This window comes from Camelus bactrianus, chromosome 1 (assembly GCF_048773025.1).
Source record: "Camelus bactrianus isolate YW-2024 breed Bactrian camel chromosome 1, ASM4877302v1, whole genome shotgun sequence".
Taxonomy (NCBI): Eukaryota; Metazoa; Chordata; class Mammalia; order Artiodactyla; family Camelidae; genus Camelus; species Camelus bactrianus.
In genome coordinates this window covers 122,328,568-122,344,107 of record NC_133539.1, presented here as the reverse complement: position 1 = coordinate 122,344,107, position 15,540 = coordinate 122,328,568, and the positions used below count along the sequence as shown (strand labels likewise).

The following is a 15,540-nucleotide window of genomic DNA, read 5'->3' as shown; positions in this document are numbered from 1 at the left end:
GTCAAACTATACTTACTTTTGGAAAGCTGTCAGTGAAAAGTTAGGCTTTATTTTGATTACACAATTGCTGCATGGTATTAGCTAAAATCTATGGAAGAGAAGCACTTTCTGAGAAGGCAACTCAGTTTGCTATATTCAATTCTATTCAAGTAAAATTTGCTCAAAACCTGTTTTGGCCCCAGAAGACTACCAGGTGGCACTACAGAGTACAGGCCTCACCTGCGACACCCATAAGGTACATTACAGTCTTACGTTAGTTTAGAATATTGTCTAGAGGACCTAGATCATGACCCTACCTAACATTCTAGACACAGAAGAGATTTTAAAAATAAAATGATGCTATTAAATAATATATAAAAATAATTCCAATAAAACAATAAGAGTTTTTTACTTTAGTACATTTATTCTTCATTCAACAAACATTTACTCAGTATCTACTATGTCCTGGCTTGGTATCAAGTGTGAAGTTTTTTTCTTTTTAATAATAATAATTCAAGCATAGGTAAGAAAAAATTCCTGTCTCAAAGAGTAAAGTTAAGTGGGGAAGAGAAACAAAAAGGAATTACAGTAGGCCCTCACTAATCATGGATTAAACCTTCAGAGCTCCTATTTGAGGTTTCAAGCATAAGCATGTGATTCTGTAGACCCATGTCACGATATACAACAATTCTCAATGACGCTGAGGACCAAATGAAAACAGAAGATGAGCTGACAGAGCTGTGGGCAGACAGTTGAGCTGACTTTCCAACATCCAATAATCCTTTTTCACCCTCACCACCAGGCGCGTTAGTGCCCCTACTGCAGAGATGATGACAGTGAGGAAAGCGTGCGGTGTGGGATTTAGAAATCTGGGAACTGCTGATAATCTGTGAACACACCTACACGAACACTGCCCGTCTGACTACATTCTCCTCAGAAGGAAAAGGCACAAGAATAAGCCCTTCTCTAAGGAGAGAGGATGTGTAACATTTTAATATTCCATGAAAGAAAGAAACTACGAAATTTTTCATGATCACATTTTACACTCTAATAATAAAAAATAAGATAGATAATAATGCTAATAGATGCATAATAATGCTAACAGCTACCACTAACTGACCTCTTCAACTACTCACCCATGTGTTAGTAACTGTGTAACAAGGTACTAATTGTATTAGGCACTGTTTTGAGTGCTTTAAATAGACTAACTCAAACACCCTAGCAACCTAATGAGGAAGGGGTTGTGTCACAACTACATTACCATATGTTTTCAACCAATATATTACACCAATATTATATTAAGAACTTCAAGTACCTTTTCAATTTAACCCTTTACTATAAGCTGATGAGATAAATGCTATTATCCTATGTTAATGGGTATTGTTCTAAGTGTTTACATGTATTAACTGACACTGACGTAATTGCCATAATCTATCAGGAAGGTACCATCATTGCCCGAAGTCTATAGCGAATAAGTGGCATAAAAGTAGACATCCAACCCAGGCCTATCCAAGTTCTCAACCGCACCACACTTCACTGCCAAGCAATGGGAAACACTGATTTACAACAAACATTCTGTAGTCTCCCCTCCATAATCCTCCCACGTCAATATTTTCCATACCCCATACCGGGAACTGAAAACTGGCTGCAGGTGAAGTGCACATTACAGGAAAATTCAACAAGCTGTCAGCGGTGCTCACCAACATAACGGGCACATGGACCCTCCGCTGGCCTGGGGACCCTTTCAGAACCAAATGCAGATTCTGGTTCCCCGGGTGTAGGGTGGAAGCTGCACCTTCCAACAAGCTTTCAGGGAAGGCTGAAGTGTTTGGTCCACAAATCTCATTCTGAAGAGAAAGGCTGTAGGGTATATCCCCTCCCTCAGCCCCATTTTAGTTCACTTTGAATGCAAGAAAAATTGTATTTCTCTGGGCTACTGAAAAGTGCAATATTTCCTTATGTTTCCAGGACATATTATGACATTAAACAAATTTTGAAGTGAAAAAGCTTAAACTTGGAAACAGAAATATAGAAAATTAAGTGAAGAATGATAAAATGGAGCATTTCCAACAGCTCAAGATTATGCCAAATTATAGATCCCAAGTAAAAATTTTCTTAGTCTTTATGTTTGTGTGGAAAAGTTTTACAATCTGCAGGACCCATCAAGTCCTTCAAAATTGGCTCCAGTCCACTTTTTCTGCCTCATGACCCCCCAGTGTCATTCACGCGCCCCCTCTCCAGGCATATCTCACTCCTTGCCATCCCTCTTCAAGGTGCACCCTTTCTCTGCTCTGGCAAAGCCCCACCAAGAGATTCATTCACAGAGGCCACTGGGCGGAGGTAGCTCTGAAGCTCTGGCAGCCCAAGTAAGCAAACCAAAATCTAAGCCTGTGGATGCCTCAAGGTTAGGAAATCGAAACACTAAGGACAACCAATCACAGACCCACAACTAGGCTTTAAGCTACAGCCAATCAATCATGCCCTTACTTTGCTTCCACACGGTTGACCCTTGAATAACACGAGTTTGAACTGCGAGGGTCCCTTTGTTATGTGGATCTTTTTCAATAGTAAATACTACAGTACTACACAATTCCTGGTTGGCTAAATCCCTGGATAAGGAAGACTCAGTACAGAAGACCCACATACACAGAGTTAAGCTTTTGACTGCCCGGAGGGCTGGTGCCCCTACCCCAACACTGCTCCCCAGGCTCCCGCTGGAGAAGTGCCCCTGACCACATCTGGCTTGGCGCGGCCTGATTCAAATCGGTTTGTGCTCACAAATCTCTTAAAATCTGTAACATGTCCCAAGTTTATCTTTTAACAGTTCTGCTGTCAGAAGAGGAAATCAAAGGAGGCCCTTAAAGGCCCCCAGGAGATCTCCGCATTAATCAGGCCAGCGATACCTCCTGCTACACCTGCATCAACACCTCTGCTATTGTAGCAAATAAAAACAAATCAGCAAGTAAGCCACTCGGCTAAATCAGGTTGATGCCCCATCAGGTATATTCTTTGATTTATTTGATACCAACCGGTTTGGTTCATGGGGGTGGGGCCCTGGCTAAGGACTATTCTTCAGTCTCAGGGTAATTATCCTCCTAACAGTCATCATTATAGTCTCCCTGGTGGTCTGTAGCCTCTCAAAGGTCTTAAACGCATATTCATGGCCACCAGCAGCACAGCAAGTGGTCTCTCTGCTCTTGGAGAAACAAACAACTGAACGAGATGAACAGCAAAAACAGTTCTTCCACGGACCTGACATCACAGCCTGTGAGTTTCACAATGAGACAAGAGAAACTTAACTCCGATGGTGACTGAAGGTGGCACTTACACACAATTTGATGTCACTCTCTCATGAATGAGAGGGGGACCAAAAGCAGAATATTATGAAGTTAGTTAAACAAGGAGACCATTTAGCTAAGGTGGCTCTAACACCTTTCCAACCTACCTATGCACACCAAAACCCAGACCTGTAAATGCCTCAAGGTTACGAAATCAAAATCTGAGGACAACCAATCACGGCCAACTGGACCTTAAGCTATAGCAACTAGATTCCTGACCCTGAGAAACTATGTGAGACCATATATGTTTATTAAATTACTAAGCTGGAGAATCATTTACTACACAGCAATAGACGGCTAGTAACAGGGGCTTCTCCCTGAGTGCCCTCTTAGCCCCAGGAGTGGGGCTGCTCCTCACATCAGCCACTCTTGTATTCTTTCGAGTTCTCTTTACTTCTTACAGGCAATATCTCATTCATCCAATCATTATGGTTAGTAATAATTCTTTATATTAAATTTTCCCTGTCAAATCCCTGTGTGGTTTTCCGTCTCCTGATGATAAAGCAAAGGGAGCTGATGCTGCTGATCAGAGAAGCACACTTGGAGAAATGGTGGTGTAGACTAACCAGGATCAGATCCTGAAGTCCACGGCCAGGACAAAAACAAGTAAAAAGAAGGGAAGAAATGGCCAACAGTGTCTACTTTAGATACCTTTCATAAGTTAAAAAAAAAAACAAACCCTGCTATTACACTGGCTCAGTGCTTTCCATAATATTTGAACTGATGTCAAAATGTTACACAAGCCTACTTATGGAAACATAATTCAGTGAAGTAGACTCGAGCTGGCTTTAGAAGTTGAGGTGAATTTCATTGATTGATTACACCACACGTATACATAGCTAACCTAAATGAGACCAATAAATGACTTGAAGAAAACTTACTAATAAAGTTATCAGGTTGGTAGATTTTATGTAGCCTTTTCTCACTAACAGCACACATCATCATGATAAAATTATTCAATGCCTACTTTACAAATACTCTCTGAATTAGTTTCCTAGGGGTGCTAAACAAACTGGGTGACTTAAAAATAAAAGAAATTTTAAGTCTCACAGTTCTAGAGCCCATAAGTCCAAAATCAAGGCGTTGGCAGGGCCATGCTCCCTGAGACTCTGGCCAGAATTCTTCTTTGCCTCTTCTACCTACTGGTGTTTGCTGGCAATCTTTGGCGTTCCTTGGCTTACAGATGCACTACTCCAATCTCTGCCTCCATCCTTTCATTGCCTTCTCCCTCCTCCCTGTGTTATATGGGATTAACAGCCTACCCTACTCCAGTATGAACTTATCTCAACTAATTACACTCAGCATAACTTTATTCCCAAATAAGCTCCCATTCTGAAGTTCAGGTGGTTAGAATGTCATCCTTTTGGGAGACACAATTCAACCCATTAACACCCTCATTTTCATGAAACTTCATGTCTATCAAAACAAATGCATAGTTTGGTAACATCTATCTTTATTACATTCTTAATATTTTTTAACAATTAAAAACGTAATATTCTGCCAATCGTTATCTACACAGAAGACAGTGGAACTTAATTCATATTCATTTTATCTTAACGATTTTCCTAAACCTAAGAAGCATTCCTTCCATCTTTTAAAATCAGAAGTCCCTCTCTCCCTTTAACGTGCTCTCATTTTCAAGTTCAAGAACATGGAAGAAAAGGAAAAAAAAAAAAAAGAACATTTCCTTTCTGATATAATCACAACCACTGGCAAGGATCCCCACTTGACTCATTTTAATTGTTTAACTGCATGGAGATATCACAACCCCATTACTTATTTGTGCTTTAATTTTCTTTTACATAAGCCGGTTTGGTAGACAGTTGAGACCAAAACCACCCAGATATAAAGGGTAGAAAGAAAAACATGTAAATTCAGAACAAGTATTTATCTTCTGTGAGGCATAAAATGAAACTCAACTATTCCTACCACTTTACTGTTCTCATGGAGACTGAAATAGTGGTCAGGAGTGCCTTTCACTCATTTTTAACTAAGCATTGCAGTAGCCTCCTTACTCACAGGATAGTATTGAGATAGCAACTGATAGTATGAATGACGAATTTAAAAATACTGACTATAAAGGATTTAAACACAAAGCCACAAATATAACAGAAATGTATGTGAAAACAGAAGAAAATCAGAAAAAACAGTATTGACGATATTGAATTCTAAATCGTAAGCGCTGACTTTCCAAGAGGAAGGAAAAAAAGATGCATTTATTGGGGGCCTACTAGGTACTACATAATGCAGTTTGTCAAGCCGTTTATACACTTTACCTAATCCAATCACCAACATCCCTGTGAGTTCGGGACTGTTTTCCACTTCTTAATCACATACAACAGAACAGAAGTTTAAAGAAGTCTTTTGCCTAAGATTCCATATTCAGAACAGCTCTTTCAAAATTACCTTCTAAAACGGGCGAACTTACACGTTTCCAAAGACAAAATACGTCGGAAGCCGGGGAGGTAAAGTGAGGGTTGGAACAGAGATCGGTGGGAAGACAGAAACCTCACCAGTAAACGTATGGTTTTACCAAACACTAAGACAGTTGTGCATCAGCACATACCCACGTGTTCTTTCACGCCCGCTTTCTCTCCCAACTTAATGGTTATTCAGACTACTCATGTCCAACCCCGGGGCGCAGGGATCAGACCCGTCAGGGTGACACGACTCTGTATGAACAATGTGTCTTCTTTGCTGTTCCTGTGCCGTGAACACAGGAACGGGGGCGGGAACCAGGGGCCAGGCCCCAGGACAACGACCAGCAGGTGGTCAGCGGGTCCGCCCTGCGGCTCTGGAGGCGGGCCGCGACGGTAAACAAGCCGCGTGTCACCGACCCCTGAGCCGGGTCCACACTTCCGAATGCCCAGGCACGAGGGGCCAGGAGGCGCCCACCGGGAGGAAAGTGGCGACAAGACAAAGGTCCACAGCCTTCCAGGGCCCCGTCGCCCGGGAAGTACCAGTTCTGCGCCGGGTTCCCGGAGACCCCACCGCACTACCCAGGCGCAGCGCGCGGCGCGCATGGGTGACGTGTAAACGCGAGCGAGTGACGTCAGCGCGGCGACGGGGGCCGGCGAGTGGCCGCTACCCGCGCCGGCGCCCCTCACCCCCGCCGGCGCCCCTCACCCCCGCCACCGCCCCGCCCGGCCCGCCCGCCCGCCGGCGCCCCTCACCCCCGCCACCGCCCCTCACCCCCGCCACCGCCCCGCCCGGCCCGCCCGCCCGCCGGCTGCTGGCCGCCGACTCACCTTCCCGGCGCTGTGGAAAGGGAGGGCCAGCTCGTCGCGGGAGAGCGCGGGGCGAGCACATGGTTGCTGCTCGCCGGCCGGCGGCGGCCTCGTAGTCCGAGAAAGGGTTGGGAACGCCCACTCCACAATATCCGCGTCCCCGCCCACTTGCAACTTGAACCTCCAGGACTTGGTTTCGCTCCCGCGGGTCGCGCGCGGCCTACGGCGAGCGAGCGGGGACAAGCTTCCCTCGGGACTCTCGGGCCGGGCCTCGGGCGGGCGTCGCTGCGGGGCGGGCACATGTGGCTACGGCTGGCGCCCCGGCCTGGCCCGGCTCGGCTCTGGCCCGGCCCTCCGGGGAGGGAGGCTGCGGCGGAATCGGCGTTCCGGGTCGCCGCGGTGGCGGGGACCCCTCCGCCGAGGATGCTCCGGCTGGCCGGAGGCGCCGCGAGGACAGTCTGCGGGGAGGTCGCGATCCCTCCCAATCCTTCCGCGGGGCGGGGTAGGGGGGTGGGGAGTGTCTGGTGGAGAAGCCACCGCCTTTTTGCCTTTTTTCCTTTTTGTTTTCAATCCCTTTATTTTGAATAAACGGATATCTTTGGTAATAGCGGGTAATGTTAAAGCATACTTAATCACCTAAATATTTCATTGATCCCAAAGTTCCTCCAATATTAGTTTAATTGTGCAGGAGCATAACATATATAATAAAAGGACAGAAGCCAATAAATCTGTGTTTATATAATCACAACATGGTTAGCAGTCTTTATTGGTTCTTTTTGTTCTTGTCATTCCTTAAGTCACTTGGAAACAAATAGGTCATGATTTCTCCTCCTTGAGGGAAACATCTTATTCCAGGTTTTTTTCTGTTTAAACATTGATTCTGTTTAAATGTCAAATGCCATATGGTACTAAGTGATGACAAATGATAGTTTCTGTCCTGAGGATTCCAAGATCATGGATGAGAAAGCTAATCATAGTACAGCATGATATGGATACTTTCCTGGAACCAAGCAAGGTGTATATGAATGTGACAAAAAGTGACCTGATGGAGAACAGTACAAAGCACAGGAAAGGCTCCATCCTCCTGTCCTGTTGTCTCCCCGAGCTGTACCTGGTTGGACGTATCAACTAGCCCCTACCTACAGGAGGACCATGGGAAATTCCGCTGTAGGAGAAAATCATTATAAGGTGGTGACTCAGCATAAGTATCCTCAGAGCTCAAGGAAACAGAACCGATATCACACGATGTGTTGAGCGCCTGCTCCACTTTCCTGCTTCATTTCTTTGTCCTGGGGTCAATCTTTCTCCCACCCTTAGTGAAGGACATTTCCTAACTGCTCCCTTCTGATGCCCTTACCATGTGAAAAACTCAGTCCCCTAACCACCGATGCTCACCTGTCTTATGTTACTGAGCCCAAGCTTGTATGCCTGGCCGTGTAACAGCCCATAAATCCAGGGTCAAATTGTTGGAGTAACGATTTGTGCCTTTATTCAGAAAGCCAGCTCACTGAGAAGATGGTGGACTAGTGTCTGAAAGAACCATTCATTCTACCAGAGTTAGAATCCAGGCTGCTTTTATGCCAAATAAGGAATGGGGGGGAGGTGTTTGTTGCAAACTTCTTGGAGTTGGAATCCTTTTCTCTTAAAGCTGTCCACCTCACTCAGGTCATAATGTTCCTGTAAACCTCCAACAAGACAAATGTTATTCTCTGTTCTGCAACTTGGTATCTCTATGAATGACCTTTAACGATCAGAGCCTTGAGAATGGGCTAGCCTGTATGTTTCAGGCTATAGGCAGCAGCCTTGTAGCAAAAGCAATGGAATACAAAGGTAAAAGTTAAAAAAGAAAAAGAAAAAAAAACAACAGATTCAACAGGGATTCAGAATTGTTCTTTCCTATTACACTTAGAAGCCATCCCTCTCCCATCTTTGGGACTTTACCAGACAAAATAACCCACAGCAGGTGTTTCCCAAAGCCTGAGTTGTTGAGACCGTAACACACATGTAGGTGCGGCAGAAAACCCCACTGCTGGCTTTGCTATGTAAAGATTGGTGACCTTTGATCTCTCTCTACCCCTTGTTGACTGAAAAAAAAAAAATGCACACCCTAATAGGAGAATTATGTTTTATTGTCAGCCTTCCTGAAGACTACAGCCTGGGATGGCAGCCTCTCAGATTGCTCTGAGGAACTGTTTCAAAGAGGTAAGAGAGGAGCCAGGAGAATCAGGTGTTTTTGCTGGAAAAAAAAGAAGAAAACTGTAGTTGAGTATCAAAACATTATGCTAATAAAACACAGAGCCCTCCAGACATCCAAGTTGATCATTTTTGTGGACTTTCTGTGTGGTGAAGATGCTCCTCTGACATTATCCTTTGATCTGCATCTTAACTACCTAAGGCCAGTGTCCTGTTTTTCTCCATGAATTCCCCTCAGGGTGCATCGCTGGGGTCAGCTCCAGTGCAGTGCCTGAGGTCTTGATGGTGGGCAAGGATGGCTGTTTACTGAATGGCAGGCAGCATTGGATCCACAAGCTGGTGTGAGGTTAAGGTAGGTTTTCTCGTTCTTCTTTCAAATCTGGTGGACAGCCGTGGACAACTGTGGCAAGTACACAAACCTGTCTGAAAGACAACCAATATTTTCAAATTTCTTATGCATATTATTTTGGTTTTGAAAATAGTTATCGTTCATAAAAGCATGTTTATCTGTAGCATATCATTTATGTTAATATGTTGATAATAAGTATTTAAATTTTTTCCATTTTGATTTCTAATTTGGTACATATTGATAAATATGGCCCATAAAAATTTTCTTGGGTCCTCAGTGATTATTAAGAGTGTAAAGGGTGTTCTGAGGCCCCAGATTTGAGAAGTGCCGCCTTCAGCAAGCTGTTCCATCAGCCATATTCCACTTCAGGGATACGGAACGTTCAAGGCGGTCCAATGTGTAGACATACTGCAAAGGGCACCACCCTCACCTGCTCGTGTCTCCTATTTCCTGTGGTCTTTTTGAGTAGGTCTCCCTGTGACACGTGTGTATTTTGATGTCATGTGTATAATTTGTTGCTTTGTGGGACTCAATGTATGATTGGAATATGGTGATCAAAGAAAGGCCAGGTGTCCGTTCAAATATGTAAAAGGAAATTTAGGAGGTTCCTGACCCAAATGGTATGTGTGGTCATGATGCATGAATAGCTGCAGAGCTGGTGCCAAAATTTAAAATGTAAGCTGGATGATGGTGGTTATGTGATAGTTGTAGAAACCAGAAGCGATTCAGATTTTAACCGATCTTGGGTTCTGGAAGTTTTTGCAGGAAGAAGCGATGGGGGACTGGAGGGAGTCTTATTCCCCTGTCCTCTGTGGCTGCTCTCGGCACGGGTGCTCTGTGGCAGTGGCCCCGGGTACCGAGGACATAGCCCCTGCTCTCATATGAGTTCTGGTGGGGACCGCTCAATGGCTCTCACCAGAGGAGGGCGTGGTTATCCTTGAAAGTTTTTGAGTCAAAATGTGTAACCTCTAACCCTTCTATACTGTCTTTCAGCATGGGCTCAAAACCTACCATGACTGCCTGAAATATCTCATTTGATTTCTGGATCTCTACAGGAATCAGTGAGAGGATTTAAGTTGTGCTAAACTAGCACATAGATAAGGTGGCAAAAACAAAGCCAGAAGTTGGTTAGATCACAGGAAAGACTGAGAAGGAGCAAGAGCGGGGGAGGGTATAGCTCGAGGGGTACAGCACATGCTTAGCTGGCAGGAGGCCCTGAGTTTAATCCCTAGTACTTCCTCTAAAAATAAATAAACCTAACTACTCCCCCCACCGCCAAAATAAAATAATTCAACAATACAATAATTATTAACATTTTACAATAAATAAAAATAATTTTTTAAAGGAGCAGGAGACATCACTGAAGTGGCAGCTCTGCAGGGCTCCCCAGGGCTCCCCAGCTCTCAGGCAGGCCACCCCCCCAACCCCTCACCCCCACCCCCAAGGAAGGCGAGCCCAGGGCCTGAGGTGGAATGAGGACCCAAACCTGCAACATTGCACCATGAAACCATGGTAACTGGCCCTCTCCCAGGAGTCCGAGCGCGGCGGCCGTGGTGAGGTCACCACCTCCGATGTGTCCTGCCTGAGTGTGTATCTGTGGTGCACCCCGCCTCTACTGTCCTTCCCGAACTGCCTCTGGAGAAAGGCCACACCACCAGCAGAAGGCTCCCAGCACCAGCTCATCTGGAGTGCCCCCAAACATAAGAGACAGAAAGGTTGACTCAGACAGAAGATCCTTACTGGGGCTCAGCCGTCTCCACGAAGGTCTGGGGACATACGGGCAGCCCCACTGCAGTCAATTTGCAAGGAATTTGTCTTCCTTTACCCTCTGAGGGCAAGGTGCAACCATCTGCACAGGAACAAAACCTCAGCTGTCTGCAGACTTGGTGGGATTCCAAAAGCAATGTGGACTGGGGGCTCATCCCCAGCTCAACCCTGATGGGCACCATTAAAGAGAATGGGCTTCACGGAGAACTGTGCACCTCCCTGTCCTCACCTCAGACCAGGCACAGCTGTGGGGTGGCAGAGGTAGCCTGGGGCCCTGAGAAGTAGATACAGCACTGGAGGAGCAGACTTCTCCATGCACACAGGAGACACACTCTTAAATTTCCATAAATATTCCTCCGGGCAAGGGGGGTTGGGTTGCAGGTAATGACAGTGAAATAGGACTTACTACTGCTCATGAGAATGTCTTTTTCATAAGCTAAGGTGTCTGGCCTACCTGGTACACAGAGCAGTTGCAGAGATAAGATGTTTCCAGGAAAAAAATACAGTATTTTTCACTAACAAGTATTACATGATACCTTTTCTGCTTGGATGCTCTGCCTCCATCTGGCTAATTTTTTCTTTAGCTCTTCTCCATGCAAAGAAAGAGGCCTTTCCTAATGCAAGTTGGACTTCCCTTGGGACAGCCTTCCCATTCATAAAGAAAGAGCTGGCTTGCTAGTTAACTACCTGACCTCCTTAGCAGATAATGGCATGGAAAGTTCCTCCTCCTACTCTTCATCATGTGCTGTATGAACTGTCCAAAATAGTCTAGTCTACAAAGACAGAAAATAGATGAGTGACTTTGAGACAGGAGGAAAGAGGGCAGAGAACTACCATGAAAAGAATGTCACAGGGATTAGCACTCTGGGTTCCAGGGGTTGACTGGACTCAGCCAGATGGTGCTTACTGGGACTGTCATGTGGCTACAGCCAGACTGTGGCTGGGGCTGGAGTCCTCTCTAAACGGCTCCTCACAGGGGCTATCAGCTGGACCTCTTGTGGGGCTGCAGGTGGAGCTTCTCCATGCAGACGTCGCACATGGCCTGGACGTCCTCAGAGCATGGTGGCTGTGTTCCAAAAGTAAGCAGTGCAAGAGAAACCATCAGAAGCTGTAGGACCTTTTCTGAGCCAGCTGTGGAAGTCATGCACCACCACCACCACACTTTATCATCAAGGCAGTCCCAAAGGCCTAAGACAAAGGTGCTAGGGACTGAACTGTGTCACCCCCAAAATCCATATATTGAAACCCTAATTCCCAATATGAGGATATTTGGAGATGAGGCCTTTGGGAGATAATTATGTTTAAATGAGGTCATGAGGGTGGGGCCCTCATGGTGGGATTAGTGCCCTTAAGAGATGCCAGACAGCTTGTCCCCCGTCGCTCTGGCTCTGTCATGTGAAGACACAGCAAGACACTGGCATCTCCAAGCCAGGAAGAGGACTTTCAGCAAAACCCAAGCACGCTGGCACCTTCATCGCAGACTTCCAGTCTCCAGAATTGTGAAAGTGAATGCCATTTAAGCACCTGGTCTGTGTTATTTAGTTATAGCCGTCTGAGCTAAGACAAAAAACTAGACCTCTTGATGGGAGGAGTGTCAAAGACCTTGCAGGGATATTTGAAAACTGTCTGAAATAGAATGGACACAAACAACACCTCTAGGACACAGCAGGACTCATGCTGGTGAGTCTGAAGCTGAGAAGTATCTGAGGTTTTATAGATGATGATCAGCAGAACTATTTTGTAATCCATGGAGCTCCTGTAACTGCAGCTCCCAGCCCTTTCCCAGCATAAATGAGAGGGGTGGAGGGTGACTTGGTGGTCTCACCAGGGCAACAACACAGGACATTCTCACTTTAAATTTCCAGGACATAGCGCTCTGCCCAGCACCTGGGAGGTGCAGAGCGGGCAGTTGGTGAACTGAGGAACTCGGTTCTCAGTCACCACCAGTTACACCCTTGAGAGCCCAGCTGAAAGGCGGGGCTCGCACCATCTCTCCCCAGCGTCTGGCTTTGCTCTGCCTGTTGGGAAACAGAAGACTGTAAGTGGACAAGATGTCCCCCTGCTGCCCAGGGGCAGAGATGGGGGCTGGCAGCAGAGGCTGACACTGTTTACAAGCAGCTGTTGGAAAAGATTTCTGCTCTGAGGGACAGCGTTGGAATCTGGGAAGGGGACTAGGCTGGGGCACAGATGTGGGTGACAAGACGCAGTGGGGCTGGAATGCAGCCAGACTTCCCAAGGTTGCTCCAGCCTCCAGCAGCTGTGGGCTGGCTCTATGATGAGATGTCAACCACTGGCTAGAGGTGCCTGGCTCAGAGCACCGCTCCCAGGGCCCCTCCAGCCCTCAGAACAGGAGTATAATGTCCATGGGGTTCCACTGGCCATGCTGTACTTGTGTCCAGTAAACGTGGCACAGCGGGCCTCACAAGTCCTCCAACTGCCCCACCAGGGTCTTCATGCAGCCAGGCTGTGCCCGGGCTGAGCCCCAGACAGACCCATCCCTGCCACTTTGACCTCCCCTACACCCACCCCATGATCATCTAATGCAGGATCCTTGTAAACCTGCCTGTTCCCGGCTGGGGATCACCACCTAGAACAGTGAGGGTCAGACCAGCTGAGAACCTGGGACCCAGGATCTCCTCTGTACCAAGTTCTGCAGGGGACTCCTGTGCCCCTTAACGGGTGAAGAACGCTGCTGGTAACTCCTATCCTTCCTCAGGACCACTTCTTCCAGGGAACCCTCCCTGACCTCCCGCCCACCCTAGTCTGCTGCAGAGACAGATGGAGAGTGGGGCAGGGCCCAGCAGGGCGTGTCCAGACCACACTCATGGGCACCTGCATCCCCAAGTCTGTTCCTTCCACAAATACGCACTTGTTGGAGGAAACTTAGTTCATCTCGCAGCCCCACAGGCAGCCTCCCAGTGGTTCTGCTCAAGGGGCAGTCCTCACCCTGCACCCCAGTCCCTCCCCCCTGCCCAGGGAGTCCCTGCTGGGGGAGCAGCTAGGAGGTGGGACCCCAGGATTCGGGTGGGGGAACCACGTGGAGTCCAGATAGATGCGTCTGACTCCACACGCGGCTCCTCAGGGAATCGGCTTGCCCAGGGGTCACCCTCTTGCTCCGGGAGACCCCAGGGCTCTCCTGCAGAGTCATCGCTGTGGTTTACTCGGTGCCCAAGGGCAGCAGGCCACTAGAAGGCTCTGAGTCTTCTCAGTCCTCTTCCCTGACCCCACAGCCGCCCAGCACAGCCCCTCCGTCCTCCTCCTCCATCTCTGTAATGATCCCGTAGGCCAGCACCCAGGACCCCAAGCAGACCCATGAGAGACCCCTCCCCGACTCAGAGGACACCACTCCCCTCCTCCCACCAGGCCCCGGGTAGAGGTGGGGACAGCATCCCTGTTGCAGCCCCTGGAGCCCCAGCCTCGGTCTCCCCTCCCTTCTGCCCCCGCGCAGGACACAGCCTTCATCCCAGGTTCTGCATCTGCACCACCTGCAGGAGGGTGTCTACTTGGAATCTGGGCTGGGCCTCAGGGACCTCTCCCTTTCTGTATGTTGGATTTAGGAAACGTGTATCTCTATAAAATTCTATGCACACAATTGTTTCTCTACAATCACCTTTATTTTAAAACAGTTTTAGAAATTTGCAACTCTCACATTTTTGAGGTCTATGAAACAACTAAAATTGTCCAGTATCTGCCTTGTTTGTGTGTATGTTTCACATCAAAAGAAAACGTTTTAATTTTGACTGCAGATATTTAGAAATGCTAAATGACAAACACTATCTTAAACAAAACAAGGGAGGTGAACAAGAAATGACAAAACAGGAAAGAGTGGTTGCAAAATCTCAAAATTTTCTCATTTATGAATTAAGTACAGACCTACTCATGAATTCAGGACAAACTATAAATTAAGACTAAGCTAATAGAAATAATATAAATAAAATAGTTTTAATGGAGTTGTCTTGCTTAAGATTTTCTTTTTTATCAGTTTCTTTTTTTTTTTTTCTTCCTTTTTTAATGTTTGTTTAGGGGGGGTTTTCTGCTTAGGTTTTGAAACCAACCAAAACGTCTTCAGGTCAATATCCAGCAGTTACTTCTACATTGTAAATAGTAGCTAATATGCAGAGAATTCCCATTGTCTCCAACATCTCTACCCGGACAAACTTAGAGGATGGTTTAGATCATAGTGGGCATTTAATTTCCACCAAAATACAACACTATAGACTATATTCCTAAGGGTTTGAATGGGGAAAGTGGGTACATAAGAGAAAACATTAACGTTTAAACACTGCTCCCGGCGAGTTACAACACTCTCCTAGCAGGAGACACCGTGGCATCGATGTGCAACCGGGACAAATGAGGGAGGGCTGGATGGACGGGTCCTCCCCGGACACACGTGAGGACGTGGTGCGGTGGTTGTGGGGGTCAGACCTGGCGCTGGGAGCTGAGTCACCCCTGCAGGTGAGCCTGGAGCCCTGAGCCCCCACCTCCTCCTTGCTGGGGGCCCGATGCCCGGGGCCCCCCACCTCCAGGGCCTGTGTTGCCCCCACGCCCCATTGGCCTCTGGCGCTGCTGTCCCTCCCGCCGTCTCCCTGGGGCCCGGGCCGGGGGGGTGACCCTCAGCAGGTGCTCAGCCAGGGACTCCAGGTGGGTGACTTTGTCCTGCAGGGCCCGCTCCCTTCTGGTAATTGCT

General features: G+C 47.1%; 1 long non-coding RNA gene across 9 annotated transcripts in view; it reads right to left on the bottom strand.

The window, feature by feature from the left end:
• Positions 1-7,277, bottom strand: part of LOC141573323 (uncharacterized) — a 170,529-nt gene extending 163,252 nt beyond the window's left edge. For 4 of the 9 annotated variants that reach the window (XR_012509716.1, XR_012509712.1, XR_012509719.1 and 1 more), the window contains exon 1: positions 6,566-7,056. This is a non-coding gene — a long non-coding RNA (uncharacterized LOC141573323). Of the gene's footprint in view, positions 1-6,565 lie in introns of all 9 variants that reach the window. The other 5 variants (XR_012509714.1, XR_012509715.1, XR_012509717.1 and 2 more) reach the window with 5 other exon arrangements.
• Between the last annotated feature and the right edge of the window lie 8,263 nt (positions 7,278-15,540).